Source organism: Aptenodytes forsteri, unplaced genomic scaffold (genome assembly GCF_000699145.1).
Source record: "Aptenodytes forsteri isolate BGI_AS27 unplaced genomic scaffold, ASM69914v1 Scaffold216, whole genome shotgun sequence".
Lineage (NCBI taxonomy): Eukaryota > Metazoa > Chordata > Aves > Sphenisciformes > Spheniscidae > Aptenodytes > Aptenodytes forsteri.
The window spans coordinates 2,090,140-2,098,946 of record NW_008796114.1 but is presented as its reverse complement, the minus strand read 5'-3'; positions in this window follow the sequence as shown (position 1 = coordinate 2,098,946).

Sequence of the window (8,807 nt, the reverse complement as noted above, 5' to 3'; positions counted from 1 at the left end):
GCCGCCTTTCGGGAGCGTCAGCTTGGCTGTCAGTAGCTTTCCCGGGGCAAACTGCAGGGCTGGTGAAATAAAGCCGAAAGTAATTTTTGTGTCTGTAGGGAGGTACTTTCGATAGATTCCTTTGCTGTCGTTTTAAAAGTGCAGTCCTGTTTTGCTGGTCGAAGAAGTGCTCTGTAAATACTAGTGGAGTTGGTGACGTTATCTGAGCCCTCTTATGATATCATCCTGCCTTAAGGTGCTTATAACTTTGTCAAACTCAGACCTTTGGGGAATAAGACCTTGAATGCATGTTTTTCCCCTGTGTTCTTAAAATAGACAGTAGACTAATCAGAGGAGGTTTTTTGAAGGAACGTGCTAATGGGTTAAGACGTAGTAACCTGTTCTTTGAGGAATGCTGTTTTCACGTTTTCTATCTGATCTGGTGTCAACACTAGAAATGGGGGAGCATGATGATGTGGTGGTGCGTTTAAAGCATGGTAGTACTGGTAATGTGTCTTTTACTTTGCTATACCTGGCCAAGTTAAATCTCTTGCTATCTGCATATGCTTGGAAACATTGGAGCTTGGTTCTTCAGAAATTTCCCTACAGTATGATTCCTCCAGCTCAGAGTTGATACCGTGTTGATATGGAGACAAAGGATCTCATCCCTTGTGTCTGCAGTGCTCCTTTTGTCATTAGGAAAGGAAACCTCTTGTGAATTAAATTAAGAAAGTTCAAGAACCGTAATAAATTTCAGTGAAAGCTGAAAAGAAGCTGGAAGTGAACAGGCAAGAATCTAGGAGCTGTGAGGAAGGAGGGTGCAAAAACCAGGAAGAAGAGTTGGATGAGGAGGCAGATTGTTAGAGAGGAGCAAGGATTTCTGAGCAAAGATGTATGTTCTTCTGCTCTTCTCATTCTGTTGTGGAAGACTGCGGTTGACTGAGGCTCCTCAGCAAAGATGGCCAGGAGTTGGTAGAACGGGGGCTAGACAAGAGGGGAAAGAAGCAGATAGACAAGGAGTAAGTGTGTGGGGAGGATGCAGGGTTTTCCTACAGGAGAGCACAAGTGTATTTTGAGTAAGAGCTGCAGTGTGAAGATAAAGGAGTGAAAGACTGAGATTTGCAGATGCTAGGCAGGGATGAGAAAGATGCAGCACTGAGCGTGGAGTGGTATGGTAGATACCAAGATGGAGAGAAAGGAAGCTGTAGATGTGCTTGGTGGCTAGAGAGTTGCTCCCACCAAAGTAAAACACTTCTGGACCTCGTCGCTGTCAGCTAAAATCAATGAACCCCCTGCAAAGTCCTCTGTTCCCCTCTAGTACAAGCATGCAGAGAAGATTACAAATTCTTATTTTCTCTCTCAGCTGAGATGTGTGGTCCTGCAATTGAATTAGAGATTCTCATCCTGTTGAAGGTGGATATTAATATGGTGGTGTAGACTGTCATTTTTAAGGTGTCTTGCTTGAATAAAAAAAAAGTAATGTGCACAATCTAAAAGTACTTAAAAAAATCTGACTACAAAGATGTTAGGAAGAACAAAGCAATCTTCGCTGCGATGGTTTAGCCTTTTTTGCATACTCTTAGAGCTCTTAAGGCCTTTTTCAATTTTGTCTGGTGTCCTGTATAGTATATGCAACATTACTTCCCTTTATTAGCTAATTGTAAGACAGTTGCTGTGCTAATTGTAAGACAGTTAATCTAGAGTTTCTTTCAGAAAAGCACATCATATGAATTGTAATACAGTCAAAGAGCATCCATCTCAGTCTTCAGTAAGTTAGTTTGCTGATAGGCTTTCCTGTCATGGTTTTGTGACTTTTGTCTGTAGTTAATTTTCACAGTTCCAATATTTAGTCATTGCACCTATAACGCCTTTTACCTGCCATGTTGAAGTGTCCCCTTATTAAAAGTTTCTTCCCTGTGTAGATTGTAATTGATTAAATCTTAACCTTCTTTCTGGTAACTTAGCAAAAAAAAAAAAATGGCCTGTGATATATTTTTCAGTTTTCTAATTAGCCATCTTGTTCTTCTCCAAGCCTGCTCTAATCTTTTGACAACCTACTTGAACTTCTGACTCTCTGAAAATGCGTATAGTCCTTTAGTAACCAGTCATCTTCATGGTACTAACTAAAGAAGTCAGGTTATTGTTCTTCTGTTGGGTATGTCCTTATCCCTGTTCACCATTGCATTTCAGCTGGGAGCTCGTATTCAGGTAACTATCTACTATGATATTGATATGATACAGTCTTTCTGTTTCTTAGAAATATGGTCCAGCATCCTTTATCCATCAGTTATATTTCTTATTTCTAAATATATTACCCTCCGTAAGACTTGATGGAAAGTATCTGTTTGCAGCTGGGCTGTCTCTTGCTGTCCCAGTGGTCTGCTCCTTCCATTCTCATTCTTCCAGTCTGCATCTCACTTCCAAGTGACTAACTTTTCTTTCGTTGGATCAAGAACTGCTTCGTGTGTGATTTGCATGAGTGATGCAGACACTGCTGATAGTTATCTGTAATGCATTCTAAAGCCTTATGTAGCCATTTAAAGTACTTTAAATATGGGGGTTTTTTCTTATTCTAGCTTGTTATGCAAGATACTTTCTGATACTACATCAAGTATTTGATGCAAGTTGTAGTTTAATCACTTTAAAAAATATTTTCACTAATGAAATGTATATTCTTACCAAAAAAGATGATCTAGTCAGGCAAGTTTTTTTTAACACTTAATCTATGTTTTCACCTTCACTTAATTCTTTGAGATGATTTCAGATCAGCTATTCCATTTCTTTTCATGCCTGCCTGACAGCATTCAGTTTCCCCCTCGCTCCTTCCTTCCCCCCCCTTTTTTTTTACATTATTTCAGTATTTTAAAAACATTCAATTCAGTTTTAAAGTTCACTAATGTTCCAAAACTTCCTGAAAATGGATACAAATAAATAGTCCAGAACCTTTGGTCAGCTCTTTTAAAAATGTCTAATATTTACATTTGCTTCTTGGAATTGAATTCTTTTAGTATTGTAGTGCTAATGCAGACACAGTTTTCAGTTGAATTTTTTTTTCCTCCTACAGAGTTTCTCTTTCATATGGTTTACTGGCTGGATCTGCTCAGGGAATGAATGAGAAGTGTGTGATGAAAGAGGGCAATTGTTTGTAGGACCTCTTCAAATCCTTGAAAAAAGGAAGGTGTATAATGAATTGAGGAGTGTAAGAAGAAAAAAGGTGGCCTCATGCTTGAGGCAGTTGAATACCACTCTGACAAAGTGAGTTTGATGTTTGTGTTTATTTTGGGGGTCACGCTTTTTACAGGTGCTCCTTGCGTAGATTGTGGTTCCCTCAAATTATGAGTGAAAATTTGTAGTCAGAGGAGCAGATGTGCAGAATGCTCATAGCTGCAACTGAAGTCTGCTTTGAACAGATAATTCTGAAAAGTCAGGCTATGTAGTATTTTTAGACGTTTCAACAGGTGTGTTTGTAATGAGCTGGCCTTCTTGGCCTTAATCTCTTTTGCCTCAGTAAACCTCTTGACCTTCATTTTAGTGGTAACGGAAGTGGGCTACTCCACAGCAGTGTTGTGAAAAAGCATTCTAATGTCACAGTAATGAATACCTTGAAAGGCTGATTACCAAGGCAGATTGACGTTTGGGTTGTGTATGTGTGACTGTATCAAGCAAAGAGAATAAAATACAACTTTGAATCACTGCTCAGTCACTGGGAATGAGAAATGCCTTGTATGAAAATGTCATACGGTTAGGTAATTAAAAACTGTATGTTAAAATGCACAAGCGGTCTGACAAAGCTGTGCATACAGCCTCAGTTGTTTCAATTCATAAATTTTTAGTCCTCTACTTTGGACATCTAAAGTTCTTTCCCAGGAGATTTTTGTGGAATAGCCAAGTTAACAACAGTTCTCTTAGTAAAAGGTGTCTGGCAGTTTCTTACGTCTGGTATTTCAGTAACTTTCAAGTCCTTGCTGTAATCTGAAACTGGGTTTAGACCTAGGATTAGACATGCCCTTGCTTTTGCTCTAAGCTGTTAATTGCAAAGTGTATCTGTCTGAAATGTGTTATGCTCCTAGCAGATGTTTTTGCAGCAGAAAAATATGTACATTCCTTCTGTGCTGAACATCCTGACAGAGGAATTCCGTATGTTGTCTACTCTGATCACCTTCCTTCATCCTACTGAAGCTGCCTCTTCAATGACTATACTGAGCCAAAGGATTCGGGGAAGGGGAAGAGGAGGAATGTTTCTTGTTCCAGGTCTCATCTTCCTGAGTGTTTTCCTTTGAGCATGGCTCTTTCCTCAGTTCTCTTCAGTGGCTGAAGTTTAAGCATGAAAAGATTTCCATTTCTTCAAATATTGTCTTCCTTCTGGTGTCTAAGCTATTTTATGCCTGCTTCTGACAGGAGGAAGCAAGATACTGAAGTGCTTTCCTTCACGCCAAGAAAGCAGTGCAACTTTAGCAGGGGAAAAACTATGGGTGTAAAGGAGTTAGAGATGTAGAAGGGAATGGAGGAAGAACAAGAAGGACGAAAACATAATGTTTTGTGATGAGAAGATTGAATGTGCATGAAGACTCATTAGAGGAGATTGTGCTTGCTCAAACTTGAGTTACTGTACTTGGCTCAATATTTGCTCTTGTACTGGGTTAGAAATGCTGTAGTGGAGGCTTTGAGGAGGAGAAAGGAAGGGTGACTGATAAGATTTTCCAGAAGATGGGATGCAAACACTGAGTTTTCTTCATGTTTGGAATTTTCAAGAGGATCGCAGAGCTTCTTTGTAACAGGCATTGTTGGAGTACACATGTTCAGAAAACAGTCCCAAGTAGTTTTCTACAAGTCTCCGTTTATATGTCAATGTGCCATGAGTGTAGGGATTATCTTTATAGTAGAGGGAGCTGCTGTGCAACCACGTGTATTTTCTACCATCAGTGCTTCCCTGTTTACCCACGTAGTGGGTATCAGAATAAAGTGAGTATACTTAGTGACCACACACAACTTTATCTTTTATGGCAACAGAACCAAGGCATGTACCTCTCCTCAACTGTCTGGTGCCTGAATTTATTATGAAATGACCTCTCTGCTCACCTACCTGTGCTCTACTGCTGAGGACATGTCTGCCCAGTTGCTCAGATAGCTGAGGTGAATGGAAGGGTCATGTTTGTGGGTGTGCTTTCTGAAGCAATCAAACAGCACCTTCCCTGCTGGTTTCAGCCATCACTGCGTGTTCCTGCCTGGACTGATGAGGCTGTTGCTTTATTTGCCTTGATGAATGGGGAGCACACGTTGTTCCAGTTGAGAAGTGTGTGCCAGACTGGAAGTTCGTTCAAATTTCCATATGGTTGAACTGGTCTGTTACTGAATAAATGTCAGCATAAAATGTTGGTAAGGAGTGGTAACAAAACAATAAAGAATGTTTCCACCTTCCCCCACCCCAAACCTCTGAGGAACTAGATTCTGCCAACATTTGGTCTAAATTAGACCTAAATGCTTGGGAGAGTCATCAGCAGAGGGCTAGTAACCTTGGTGAGCATGAGAGGTAGAAGGATGTCACTAGCCTGTCTACTCAGATGGCTGCTTGATATTCATTCCATTGTCTTGGAGGCTAGCAGTCAGGACCTGTTCCAGGAGCAGACAGACATGAGGACATACCTGCCTCAGTGAAGAGGATGCTGGGGACAACAGACTTACATGAGGAGTCCTCAGCTGGTAAGTTAACATGGTACTGTGTAGTCATTTTCTTTTGGGTTTTTCCCCTTTTTTATATCGGTTAGGGAGGCATCAAGTTTCCCTTGCTCCTATTTGCGTATGTCAATAGGCACATAGAGTTGCACCAGTTCAGGGCTTGTCAATACTAGAAAACTTATACCAGCATAAGTGCAGAGCAACAGGAGCAGCATACACCCTCTTGAAAGTCGTCTTTCTCCTAAAGCTGACATGGGGATGTCCTTTTATTCCTTGATAACATTAGCTAACCCAGTGAAATAGGATTATTCTTTCGTAACAGCTACATCTGTCTGGATTTTCCTCTGTATAGCTTCATCAAATGAGAGTATGATGTGTATTGTCATCTTAATACTCTTCAAGGACATGGGTGTGATGTCAGAACTTGCTGTAGGCTAGCCCTTGATTCTTTCCCAGTCCTGGCAGCATTCCAAATTCCCCAGCGGTTCTTTTACCTCTCACCTTACCTACCGTTATTACTCTTATCCCCTCCCCAATGTCACATGTAGCTATACCCTCCCATTCTTGCCTCTAAAGTTTCTCACATCATACTTCAGATATGCAGATATCTTAATAAATTGTTTCTATATTCAACACCATTTTAGTGTAGTGAAAGATGCCTTTCACCTTACTGAGACATTGGATTAGTTGCATCTGTGATGCAGCACACATGATCTGTGGAAAATTACAAAAGGTCTCATGCAGGGGAGAGGATTTGGTGATTCATAGGCATCATTTGTTTCTGTGTGAAAGCTACTGGCACAGCCCACACTAAGCTAATACATTTATTGTTGTTAGTGACCAGTGTATTTAGAATTGATTTGTTGTTGACTGGTTTTTTTATCAGAGGTGATTCAAGATGGCTTTGCAAGACAAAGCATACTGCATTTTCTCTGCATTTCTTCGCTTACCCAACAGCAAATCTGATGTGACCATTTTGGCAAACAGCCCTGTGATCTCTTTGGTGGTGGTCCCTGCCTTTGGAGATCTGTGACAGGCTGGAAATGCCTGGAGTGGCGTGAGTCTCATTTGACGTGTCAGTCTTCCAAGTCCTCCAAGCTTCTGAAATCAAGGTTGATCTTCAACACAGCAATAAAGATCCCTTTTCTGAGACTTAACAACATTGCCAACCATCTTGGCCGTGGATGCTGTAGCACTGAACTAGTGTAATAAGACAAAGACAAAAAGAGCCCCTCCTTCCCTGAGGAAAGGGTCCACTCTTTGGGGGAGTATTAGGTTTCTGTGGCTGTTACATTGACTGTCGTTGCTGACTGATACCTGTTTCTTTGGACAGTCCCTGAAGTAGATGCACCTGTGTGGACTAATGTGCGATGCACTGGCTCAGAGCTTGGGGTATATGACATGGCCACAAAATTCCTGGGTGCCTGTGGCTAAGTCAGTCTACCATGCACCTGAGTACCCTGTTTGTAAAAATGTAGGTAGTGTTATCCCTTACAGAGCTGTTGTGAGGATAATGTTACAGGTTAGGATGCGTATATTGCAGTAGGGCTGAGCCATATATGCTCATGCACCAATTTCAATAAACTGCGTAGGAGGATAAATAATTAGCTGAGAACACAGGACAGGTAGAAGCAGCAGTTTAAAAGGGTTATATCCTCTAAAAGGAGGGATTGAGGGGATATAAAGGACATCCTCCCCCCTAATAAGGAAGCTCCTGAAGATTGCTGTAAGCCAGTTGTCCTGCAGTATACTTCAAATGCTACAAAATTATGAGAATCACGGAGTACCGAAAAGTCCTGTGTGCTTCCCCCGCAAGATCCCAGACAATTTCCTATCTCAGGGGGCAAAGAACTTACCCTCTTATTGTGGCAGTCCCTGGCACAAGCAGCATTTTTTTAATTGCCTTCAGCAATGTGGTGTTTAAAATGTTTGCTGAAATCTGTACTGTTCAATAAAGTAGCCGTGGTTATGTTTCAAAATGTATTTTCACATTTTTTTAATAAATTTAAACATGCCTCTGAACATGGTGGGTGAACAGATGTCTCAAAAAAGGCATCATGTATTTGTATAGTGCTTGGTGCAGTGGATCTCTTTTTAGGAATTTGGACATTGTCACAGTACAAACCCATTGTCTGGCACAATTAAAAGACACGCTGTGGGAGAATGAAGCACAGTGAAAGTTACCAGGCTGTGTAGGCTTGCTGTCTGTGTGTTTATGTCAGAGTTAACATCTGAGTTAAGTAGCTGAGGTTTAAATACCAGTTGCCTACTCTTGACACCCCACATGTGTTTCTAAAAAGAAATAAATAAAATAATAATAATTGGAGGGGAAGGAGGGTGGTGATGGATTCTGACTTTTGGAGAGTGAGAGTGCGTGGTTCTTAAGGGACGAGACGGTGTGGTTATGGATGCCTGCAGAAGGATGAATGGGGGAAGGAATGACAAGGAAAGAGGAAAATAAAGGAGATGAAAGAAGAATGGGGGTAGCGAAGGGGTAAGAATTGAGGAAAGGAGAGACGAAGGTAGGTAGAGAGGCTTTTAACTTGTGATAAGAAATGAAAACAAGGTAAGAAAAGGAAGGGGTGGGAAAAACTCAGTGAGAGACCTGCGCTGATGATTTTCAGAGTAATCGTACTGCAACAGGAATGAATGGGGCACAGTGGGGCTGTGCGTGGCTCTGTGCAGATGGACACAGTTGCATTAATGCCAGCCCACACTTTGGGCCAAGCTGCAGGCCTTGCTAGCACTTTCTTCGCTGTACATCTTCACCATCCTCCTCTTCCTCTCTTGCTGCTATGCCATTTGTGTTGAAAGAGGCCCTCGCTTTTCTTCATTTTTCTGTCAGATTGTTGCCTATCTGGGACAGGGTGACTGCCCTTCACTGCCCTCTTCTCTAGTGATCAAGGATGCCTGTAGGGTGTGTTTTCTTTACTATGATCCATTTCAGAATCTGAGAATTATTTGGGTATTTACAATATATAGTATTTAGTCATGAAAAGTTTAGGTGCATCTTACAATAAGAAAAAAGAGCAAATTAATTGTAAAGGAAAAAGGAGAAAGTCAGGAGGAAACAAAACTACATAAATAACGTGAATGATTTTAGAAAGATGGGGAAATTGTTTTGTGTTAGTAGGAATGAGGAAATGGAAACT